The sequence below is a fragment of the Haliotis rubra genome, unplaced genomic scaffold, assembly GCF_003918875.1.
Source record: "Haliotis rubra isolate DU_JTF1 unplaced genomic scaffold, ASM391887v1 Scf239, whole genome shotgun sequence".
In the NCBI taxonomy this organism is placed as follows: domain Eukaryota; kingdom Metazoa; phylum Mollusca; class Gastropoda; order Lepetellida; family Haliotidae; genus Haliotis; species Haliotis rubra.
Window position 1 is genome coordinate 1,084,557 of NW_025766436.1, and position 12,185 is coordinate 1,096,741.

A 12,185-nucleotide genomic window follows, 5' to 3' on the forward strand; every position below is an offset into this window, starting at 1 on the left:
AATTACTATTGATTTGTTAGAAAAATTGTATGACTTTTGTTTTGTTTCACCAACCCTCAGTAGTATAAGGGTTATATGTATATGCCTTATAGCTTATGCAGGATTCTTAAGATCAGCTGAGCTTTTGCATATTACAAGTCAAGATGTTGTTTTCTATGATACTCACATCATGATTTTCATTGAACAGTCCAAGACAGACGTTTATAGGGACGGTTCGTGGTTGGTGATTAGTAGGACTAATTCCAAGTTATGTCCGGTTGTGTGTCTGGATAAGTATCTGGAAGCAGCTAATATTGATTCTGAGTCTGGTGAATATATTTTTAGGAGTTTAACAAAGACCAATTCTGGTTATAGATTAAGAAAGGATGATCGACCTTTGTCTTATACTCGCCTGAGAGAGATTTTCACAGAGGCGCTTGAACCATTTGTTTCCAATATTAAAGTGTATGGCTTACATAGCCTTCGCAGTGGAGGGGCTTCGGCAGCAGCGAATAATGGTGTTCCGGACAGAATGTTTAAAAGACACGGTAGATGGAGGAGTGAAAATGCCAAAGATGGCTACATCAAAGATGATCTCCAAAAAACGTTTAAATGTTTCACTTTCCTTAGGCCTTTGACTTTCTTTGAATCTCTATATGTGTCGCCGAGCGGCCGTTCCAATGTTCTGAATGCGTTGTGTTTCTATTTGGAGTGAGCTCTGTTGGGAAGGAGAAATATTGTTTCTTTCGGTTGAATGAAATGAATTACATAGAAACTATTTTCTCCTTGGGGTATGCGAATCTACCAAGGGAGGTAATTTTGTGCGACAGGTGGCGCTGTTTAAGGTATAAATGGAGAGGGAATTTCAAATATCGTCTCTCTCGCTCTAGACATGGCAGTGTTCACATCATTTAACTTTTATTTCCTTTAATTTCATGTATATATGTATATGTCTATATTTCATATGCATAATATCTCATATTTTGTTTTATTGTTGCAGGTGGTGGTTGTATTTGACCGTGATGGTTGTTAATTAAGCACAGTGTGGTGCTTGTGAGCATTGTTTGCTGTCTGATTTATGTTCACTTGATGAATTTTGTAAACAGGTTTAATTCCTGTTACCTTCATGGGTAGTAAACCAAGTTTGGTTTGTACAGCTGATTTGCTCATATACTCTACCGTGTATGGTTAGGTTGCAGAGCCTTTATAACACTGATGTGTTGTGACTTTGTTTGATTCACATGCCAGGCTGCGAAGCCTTTATAATATCCTGTTATACATTGAATGTATTATAATTGTTAGTATCTTATGTGCAGCAATGTTTTGCAAACTAGGCTGCAGAGCCTTGAGAATACTGTTGACATTGTTGTCCTGTGGTGTTTCATTTTGCATCATGTTGTAAATACTATAAACTTCCTAGTAAGAACTTTAGCATTCGTCGGGAGGGCACAGTTCCAGAGTTTTTTCTCATGTATGAGTTGTTATCTCTGGTTTATGTGGCGGGCTAGTTCTACTGAACATGATGTCGTTTCGCAAGTTGCGTGATGTACTTATCTTGTTATAAGTGCTGAATTTTGCTGGAATGTGGTTATATGAGGATTTTGTAAAACGTAATAAATCTGCCATGTGTCGCCGAGCGGCCGTTCCAATGTTCTGAATGTGTTGTGTTTCTATTTGGAGTGAGCTCTGTTGGGAAGGAGAAGTACATTTTGTATGTGTAAACGGGTTAGAAGTATTCTATGTATCATGTATGTATGTATATTATTTTTGGAATGTATCATGTATTCTGTACATGCTAACGTAAGTGTACCATAACTATTATCCTATATTTATATAGTATATTTATTTGTGCAGGGCTTATCACTCCACATCTATGACATATTCCAGCCTGCGTCCCTGAGACGAGGTAATATATTTATGTTCAATTGCATGTGCATGATCTTTATATAAAGTGTAATATGTTTAATCTAAAGGGATTTGTAAAGTATACAGAAATGAAATGTAACCCCCCACCCCCGGCTCGTCACGTGACCAGTGTAGGCAATATGGCGACAGCGTAGTTTTTAAGATTGAGCTTGGTTTATTTTTAACAGCTGATTACATTCGCTGAGTGTTGTGACAACTGAAAACCTACATGTAGAAGTTACCTATTCTGTCACTTCATTTTAAGTCAAATAATTGTTATTAGTGTCAGTATCAGTACAGTAGATTTGTAGTAAAGTTTCAAGTCGGCATGTTGTAGCTCACTGGCTTCAGTTCTCGGTACACAGCGAAGAAAGACTAAATTCTATCGCTAAAAACTTCTTTCACATATTCGTTTAAATTTTAGAAGGGAAATATACCTTTAGTTGAAAAGTGTTTACAAGTAATAGTGATAGTTTTATAACTAAAAAAATTTGTTAGGGTGTATTTGAGGTGTGTGAAAAATATGACATATCGCCGATCTGCCATTGAAATACTACAGGGCGTTGTTTGAGTGTTTCTAGTTATTGTTCTAAAACATCTTTCACATACACCTTTCATTTTTATGAGGGGAATATACCATCAGGTGAAAGGTGTTTGCAAGTAATAGTGATAGTTTTATAATTTAAATTTTTTTGTTAGGGTGTATTTGAGGTGTGTGAAAAATATGACATCGCCGATCTGTTCTGATCCGCCATTGATGCTTGTGATGCTTGAGTGTTATAGTTCTAAATCTTCCTTCTTTCTTGTTGATCTTAGTATTTGACAAAACTGGAAAGGTGTTTACAACGCTTTGTGATAGTTCTAAACTTTCTGTTTTTGAAGGGTGTGTGACAGTGTCACTTAACATTCTGTCAATGTCCATGCAATAAATTTTTTTTTAAAATACAGCTGTGTTCCAACGATAGTTTTGCGTTCTTTAACATGTTTGGGGAGGGATGGCCGTGGTGAATCATTTATTCTTTCATTCACATATGAATTTCTTATTTTTCTGTATTTCTTTCATTCATTCACATATAACTTTGCTCTTAATTCATTCATTGTAAAATTCCGACTGATACAATAAACTGGCTGAAGTACTGTTAAACGCAGCCGAAGTTGCGCTGCGAACGAATCAAGTCACTGTGTGTGCTGGAGCATGACGAGGCACACGCTAATTAGTACAAATGGTAAAGAAAGCAAGCGGAGTGACCTATCCCTGTTGTAGAGTATCCCTGATACATGTAGTAGCGGATATGCGGTGAATATTGGTGGTCACAGATGACAGCCATTTTATAATATGGTTGAATAACTCACTGTGTGACAATGAGTGTACACAAGCTCTCATGCAGTCAAGGATCAATCATCATGGATCATTCTGAATAATAAAATCCTTATTGTATCCCAGAAATGTTCCACAACAAAATACACTGTAATCATGTGATCCTCCAGAAAGAGTTGTGTGACAGCCACCTTTAAAACTAAACAGACAAAAGGTGGCAAGCTGACCAGACAAACTGAGGCAGAAGGACAAAAGAAGCTTGTGCAGATTGTAAGCGCATGGGTCAGAACCTGCCCTGACCCAGTAGGGTGGCTATTGTTAAAGGTCACATGCAACGCAAAACACAACTTTTCAGATTCTGATACCTTTCGGTATGGACTTAGAGTAACAAATTATAAAAAAATGCAAATTCAACTTAAAAAACGCGATGAAAAAACCCCGGCGAAATCGTAGTTCAAACGATTCACTAAGTTCACCCCAGCGTTGGGGTGAAAAGTGGTTTCAATAGCTGTGCTGCGCCCATAGCGAATGCGCAGTGATTAGGTTCGCGCGGGAAGGCGATTCGTAAAAACACAGCAAATGATGCGTGCAAGGATTATCGCTGTGATCGGAGATAAGAAGCATCTTGGGTCTGCAGTAATAAAAAATGCACTGGTCCCACACTTGGTTGCAGATTTGCAAACCAAATTTTCAAGAAAGTGTAGCATTAGAAATACTAATTTTATTGTTAAAAAAGTGCTCAGCTTGAAAACTGAAATGCTTTAATACATGTCTATGAAAAATATGTTGATTGTGATAAGCAGTCTCTGTCACAATGTCTGTTTTATTGACACCTATGTGTCTGCCTGTCTGCTAATGACAATATGCAATACACAACTTCAATCATTGACCACATGCAATTTGAGTGAGTGAGTATGGCTTTACGCCGTTTTTAGCAATATTCCAGCAATATCACGGCGGGGGGACACCAGAAATGGGCTTCACACATTGTGCCCATGTGGGGATTCGAACCCGGGCCTTCGGCGTGACGAGCCAACGCTTTAACCACTAGGCTACCCCACCGCCCCACATGCAATTTGAACTTAACACCTATCAGGCTATACACCATAAACAAAATACGTTGATTTATGGCTCGTGCACCTGAGTTCTGTCACATTATGTAATTACGCAGACAGGCAGGGGTGATACTTGCACACATGACATGTTATTTTGTCTGTGGGTTGCAAACAAACTGCATCCATTTTTCTCGGATAACTGGATCGGACGGAAACCGGTGCAAACTCAAATTGTCTGTTTTAAGTCCTGCTTTGTACTTGGACGAACGACAGTTTCCAGCTACGCAGTAGTTCACCATCTCAGTATTTGTTGATTGGATCGAACGCAAATGCAGATACATTCTTTATGGATAACAACTTCTTTTATTGTATATGATGCGACGTTTCGGTATGGATTTTTATACCGTTGTCACTCTTGCTTGACGATGGTATAAGAATTCATACCGAAACGTCGCATCATATACAATAAAAGTTGTTATCCATAAAGAATCTTACTTTCTTATTACTCACCATACTTCTAAAATGCCAAGCAAACTGATCATCTCTATATACACACAATGAACCCTCGGGGTATCGGCAAATGAACCAGCCAATGAGAGACTTCGTTAGATTTGAGTGCGCACCCACCCGCTCTGACGGTTTACTCACATAAGACAGACCTCCCATAAGACAGACTCAATTAGTACACAAACTAGCTGAGGCAAGCTGTCCACCCCTATTTAATTAATGAACTGACCCAGAGTCACTACAGAGTATAGTAGCAACACACTCTTATCTCTCCTAGTTTACTAGTGAATACTGGGTAGTCGAGAACTGTCTTGTTAGAGAGGTTAAGAATGTTCTCAGGCACTTTACTGATATACATGTAGTTATATTACTCTGAAAACCCTTGATAATCTTGTAAAGGCATACATTGTTAAGACTTGCATACTTTTTTTATAATGAATTGATCTGATCGGGTTTACCTCCCATTATTGTCTTCTGAAAATAATTGTTCTGTACAGACTATGTGAGTTAAGCATTGTTATTCGGGCTATGTACTATCTATTTGTATGTGTTCCATGTCGAGAGGTAATGATATTGTGACTTGCAGGTAATCAATAAAATGTTATGTAGCCATGCTTTAAGAATGTAAGAACTGTACCTGATGCACACCATTTACACAACTTACTGCCTTATCCTCAATGAACACAAAATTTTCCGTTACCGTCATCTTTCAATCTAATTTTTCTGTTATCAGTGTTGAAGACTGAGACATTTCTAAAATATCATTTTGTAGCAGGTTAAGGGGTGGTTCTATTCAATGAAGAAACAAACATGAAACAGGTTTAGCAGATGATATTCCTGATGTATCTAGCTTCATATCCAGTATAGGGTAATGACTCTCCTCCAGCACATTCAATGTTCAAGATGTTATCAAGTGACTCCAGTGGTACATGTCGGAGGTGTGAACTGTAGAAGGACTGAGATATTATGGACACTGTAGCTCCTGTGTCTAAAAGTGCTCTTGCTCTGACTCCCTCAATAGTAATGTCCACTTCACTGGCGTTATCCACGAGTCCATCCGGGATTCTCTGGGGCGTTCGTAAATACCCCTGCCCTATAGGCCTGCGCGAGTTTAAAGCCCTTCCTCGTCTTGAATGATCCAATCTGACATGGCAAGTATGCTGGGTGTGGCCAACTAATCCACATCTCCAACAAGTGGGTCCTGCTCTCTGTGATCTGTAGTCCATGTCATATCCATATGAAGCTTGGTAGCCGACTTGTCTTTCATTCCACTGTCCATAGAAGTCATTGCTGGCTTGATGTTGATCCGCTCTGGTCTGCTGTCTGTTCCAGTTAGGGTGTTCACTTGGTGGCTTTGACCTCTGAACCGGTGAAGAATGAGGGAATTCTTGCTCTGTGGCACTTGCCTTCATTCCAGCAACTTCTGTGGTGAGCTTGTTGATCATTGCCTTCATCTCCTTCATTTCTTTCTTCCACTCAGGCTCTGGCTCCTGTGTGGTGACACTCTTTACTGTTCCTTGTGTATTGGGCTTGGCAGGTATGACTGTGCTCAGCTGGTCATTCTCTATCTCACGGAGAGCTTCTAACAAATCGTTAAAGTTATCAACAGCATCAAACTTGTGTCCTGAGATATTCTTGAGAGCTGGCTTGAGTCCTGTCCATAGCATACTCCTGAGCATTTCATCCGAATCCTCATTGTTGGTAGGCTTATCCATCAGGGCATGGGATAGAAGTTCCTCCAAACGACAAGCCCATTGTGAAACATCTTCATCATCATTCTGTCTAGCGCTATAAAACTGAGCCATCCTTGATTCCCTCCTCTCGACAAATCCAAAGACAATGTTGAATTTCCTAAGTAGTGATGTAATACTTGTTCCAGGTCTCATGTTGACGGCGATCTTAGCGGCTTCTCCTTTCAAAGATTTCTTAATGGCCTGCTCCTTAATATCCTGAGAATACAATCCTGATTCCATAAGTCCATCAACTCGATATCTCATGACATCATATGGAGTGTCCTTTCCTGTTCTGTCACCACTGAATGGAGGAATCCTGGGGAACCTATGATGATCCATAGCGCTACTAGCCTGAGCTCCAGTTCCTGATGCAGAAGAGCCTACATCCTGTTTGACATCACATTCTGAAGCCAAGCCTGAAAATCCTCCGGAGAGTTGGCCTTGGATTTCTCCTTTCCTCGTCTAAATGCTTCCAAAATGTTAGCAATCTCCTCCTGTGAAAAATCCATGGCTGATCAGAGTAATAGTTCCAGATGATAATCCAAGAGGAAATCTATATATACAAAACTGAACTGGAATCCAACAACAAATTCACCCGGTGAAGCTAGAATCCCAGAATTCATGTGATGCGAGCTACAATCCACAAATAAACCAAGCAATCACTTAATAGTGAGTACCAACAATACAAATGACCAATCACAACATCATTAGACCAACAAGATGCAATATTCACAAAACTACTCCAGTTATCAGTGAGGGTGAGACTACTCACTGAGGATCAACGACCAAAAAGAAGATATAATACAATGAATGAACTGCAAAATAAAATAAGCACTTCACATTCCTGAACTTACCAAACAAATTGAGAAGAAACGGTCAGTAAGAACTTCACTTACAACAAGTTCTACTGAATAAAAAAAATCGAAAGGAGGATAGATTGATATAGTTACGAGGTGCAATGTGCCTATACTAAGTGCAACTAAACTTACCAGTCGAGTCCGTCAGACAAAGAAGGAAAGGAAGAAAGACAACACAAACTACTTATACCTACATAATGACTTAAATAAAGTTTAACACCTAATTATAGCTAAGGTTAACCTGACACACTTTTATTACACAGTCACTCACAACAGGCACACACAGTATGGTAAGATAACTAAGTACAGTAATCAACTAAGGCATGGTGTATAAAAGGTGGCACTAAGGTGATCACCAACTAAATAAGGGTACCCAAAGTAACTATGGTAACTAACTAAAGACAACTAAACTAAATTGAATTAACTAACTAAACTATGACATGTCAAGTGTTATTTCACATGCGAAAAACTAATAAAGATGTGTAATCACATGTTAGTTATAAAGGCAACTAAGACATGACAAGTTCAAATTGAACAAATGCTTTTAAGTTTATAAAATATCACATCTTGTCAGACAGTGACAAGTAAATACAAGGTAATAATTACATTATACTATGGTAAACAAAACAGGGGATAAGATAATTACATGGTGAATAAATAAAATCTGATTATGTACAAATATGGATGTAGCAACTTACACTACATCATAAATAGGCAGTGATCACATGATCATGCACAATCTCAAAATCAGTCGTAGCTGATGAACAAAGTCAGACGTGTGTCAGCGATCTCAATTACATGATATCACATAGAAGTGACGAGTACGTATAGACTACTACACAAGTACAAGTAGAGTAGAGATGAGCGTACGTGAACACAGCTTCTCTGGCACTGATGTGGCTCCTCGCTCTCTTCCAAGTCACTTCCTCACTGGGGGCTCCATTTTGTAGCAGGTTAAGGGGCGGTTCTGTTCAGTGAAGATCAACGCCTGCTGGGGTGTGAGTTGTGACTTGTGCCACTACTTTCAAACATATAGTTTGTTTTGTTTTCACCCTGTAACATAATGACAATAATCAATAAAACAGTCATATCACATCTCTACTAATATAGTAGATTACACATAAAAGTTACAATTACTGATAATAATCATATATACCTATCACAATGTATTCATTGTAATACAAATTACTTGAACTGCATCAAATCCAAGAAAGTAATAAACATAAGTAATAAACACATGCAGTTCACAAAAAAAAGGTATGATATGGATTAATTGCAGAAGCAAAATATCACAATATCAAGGGAACACATATCTGTGGCAATGATATAAACATGAAATTATAAACACATTAAAAGGATAAAATACCTACCAAATATATGGTACTCGGGTGATATTACATTGTCCACCTTAGTGAAACAGCATGTCCATCTATAAGTGATACAACAAACAATTAAGTATATTATCCTAACCTATTATTATATCATAATGAAACATATACATGTATCACTCTTTAAAACAAACCTATTTAATAAACATATACATATACCTTACAGCACAACATTATCTGTACTGTGATATTCTTATAAATATACACAATAAACAGTTGTTAAAATAATATGGTATCTCAAGTGGCACAGACATTACATGTACCATCAAATAGACAACATGGCCGACAAAGATGGCCGCTAAGCAGGCACACATGCTTGTGTGTCACCTGACCTCATAAAAGATTACAATTATTACTAATAAACTTATAATGAAAATGCTGATGCAGTAAACATGAAAATCATGCCTATAAACACACAATATTTGACTTACACTGTATTCTTAAAACACATTCATACCTTCACTTCACACATTTAATATTATAACCTAAGCAAGAATAATGTTTATGATATAACTATAGTTAACAAATATTACATCCTACATAATATGTTTATAATTAAGTTAACTAACCTTAGACAGAGTGAAGTTGTAGACCAAAGAGAAGAAATCAGACGTCTGTCAAAAATATCACGTACGTCATATGTAAGATGCTTCTCGTGCGGCTGTATGTGGTAGACTGACTAAAATGTGCTGATGTTAGTAAAGAAGAAATCATACAACATAAAACTGACCAATCAGAGATCAAGGAATAGCTTGCCCTCTGAGTTAAGAACAAAAGATCACCCTGCTCTCCCACAATAATACAATAGGAGCCCAGGTCCAGCTTGGGGTAATCAAGCTGGAGACAAATACCAAACATACTCTAATAAAAACCTAATCCAATAAAACTACCACAACCAAACTGTTTAAAAATGATACCGTATTTACACAAATAAATAAATAAAATGTAAAATATGACACTGCCACAATTTTAGTGAAATTTATGTTAAAATATTGATATATATATGACATAATTTTATGTGGAAAACTTGACATAATTCACATATTTTAGAACTTGACATATTTTGGTCTTTGAGGGTTGTTCATCTTGATGTTTACTCACTTGTATTATAAAAATGACTTTCATTGCAAATTATGATAACACTGGTATCAATGCTATTGCTGGATTTATTCAAGTAAATTATAAAGTTGCAATATGATATTATGTGTTGATTAGGAGAATTATAGTCTTTAATACCACAAACTAAAGCTATAATTACCATTTATCTTATTATAGCACATATCTTTGCAAAAACTCTGTGACAAATCACAAAGAATCTGTCACAATTCATAAAGTTTCTGTCGCAAAAATTACAAAGACTCCACTCTCACTGTTACCAAGTTTCCTACCTTCTTAATACCATTTTTTTTTATCTGGGTACATTCCATTATCATCAAGGGTGCAGCTTAATTAAACCTTATGCAACCAACCATAAAATGTGTTGTTTTAAGCGGTCTGTATTTTGGGAGGTCTGTTTTAAGGGAAGATACCGCTCTGACTGGGTTCGGACTTCCGGGTGCTTCGTTTCGAGGGAAGTAAACCCAAGTACAAATTATTGCACTATTAATTCGCGATTGTACGCTTATAATTTTGTTTATTTGTTTTTTCACAATCAGCAATGTATATTATCTCTCATGAATAAATGATAATTGTGTTTTAATTATGTTTGTTTTTTGATTGCATGTGACCTTTAAATGAGTAATTGCATAAGTGCAGGGATACATTTAACTGAGAAGGTTTGTTATATTTTATCTGTAAACTTAAAATCTGACACCTATACAATATACAATAACTATATACAAGTACTTAAAATTGAAACTTATAATCTATGAAACTAAGAATGATTAAAACATGACTTGGCCACATACATATTTCTTAACTCTTTTATTTTTGATGAGTCTACACAACTAATAAAACATCATTGTTAGAATGGTTTAGTTTCACTGAGAAAATATCCTAAAACTTGTAACACTAATTTCGATTTGCGCAGCGATCCTTTGGTTACATGGGTTGTACGACTCCACGTGCTGTCATCGAAGCTTATGGAGAGCAAACGATCCAGCCCCTTTGATATATAAAATTGTCATAAACCTTACTGTCGCAGTTGTAGAAGATTGTTTATGTAACAATGTAAACCATTGTGAAGACCGCGCTGAATCGCCTGCGTTTGGCCAGTACCTTCTTACTTACGAATATGCGCGTTTGTTTACAAACAAGAGAAAAGTCCGGTCACGTGATATGCAAATTAGCCTGTGGCAGTGATGTTATGCTAAGTCATCGCTGCGCCGGAGTGTGGAAAAACCCAACCAAGACAGGGTCGTCTTATAATACTAATTATCGTCCAAACCTGTGTTCCACAGGAGATATATTGTGACATCGTTTTGACAGCAGATATTGCACAATGCCCTGGCATCATCATTTACATGACTCACAATGCTATGACGTCAAAAACCTGATGACGTCACAATGCTATGACATCGCTGCACTGCAAGTCTAATGGCTGTACCGTGTTCAGAGCATTCGTCACCACTCGCCCCTTTCCGTAACCTGGTATTCGGCTTGTCCCGGAATAACACGAGTGGGTCACGAATGTGTTCAGAGATGTACATTTTTCGTTGAAAACTAATGAGTGATTTTGGATGATAAATAAAATCTGTAAAATTTATCAAATCGTGGTGATATATTTGATATCAAAAGACACTCGGGTGAGACCCTCTATTTACACTCCGCAATATATTCGCATTTGCCCTTGGTATTGGCGACACGTACATTATGGCTGTGCAATGTATGAAATAAGGCCCGTCCGATCGGCCGAAGCAGTCTAGATTTCTGACGGAAGGTCTAAATTTACAGCTAGATGGTCTGGTAAAAAATTTAGATGTTCCATACATTTGAGTAAATTCACCATGTTTGGTCTGGTTAAATCCAATTTTGGCTGGTAACATAATGAAATTACCAGCCCTGATGTCTGGCTGGATTTTTGGCTTATTTCATACACTGGTCTGTGATTTGTCATAATCAAAACACTTTTCAAAAAATGTACGTTAATTGGGGGAAAATAACACTAAAATATCGATGTGTTTTTTTTCTGTAAGTCATAAATTACTATAAGGCTAAGTGTGTAGAGTGTAGGGAGGACAACTATATACACACGTATACATACAGACGAAAATGCCTACACATGTCGCCTCAAATTATACACATTCCTATTTTCTGAACTCTGTACATTCTAAATATTTGACTCTAAAAATTAACTTTCTTTCATTGAAATATAGCAATAAATGTTGACTTATTTTGTGTATGGAAAATATATGGGATACATTTAAAAGTTTCAGATTGACAAAACTAGTCTGTTTCATCGTGTATTAATAAATGCGTACCTATTTCGGGACCTATTCCAGTTG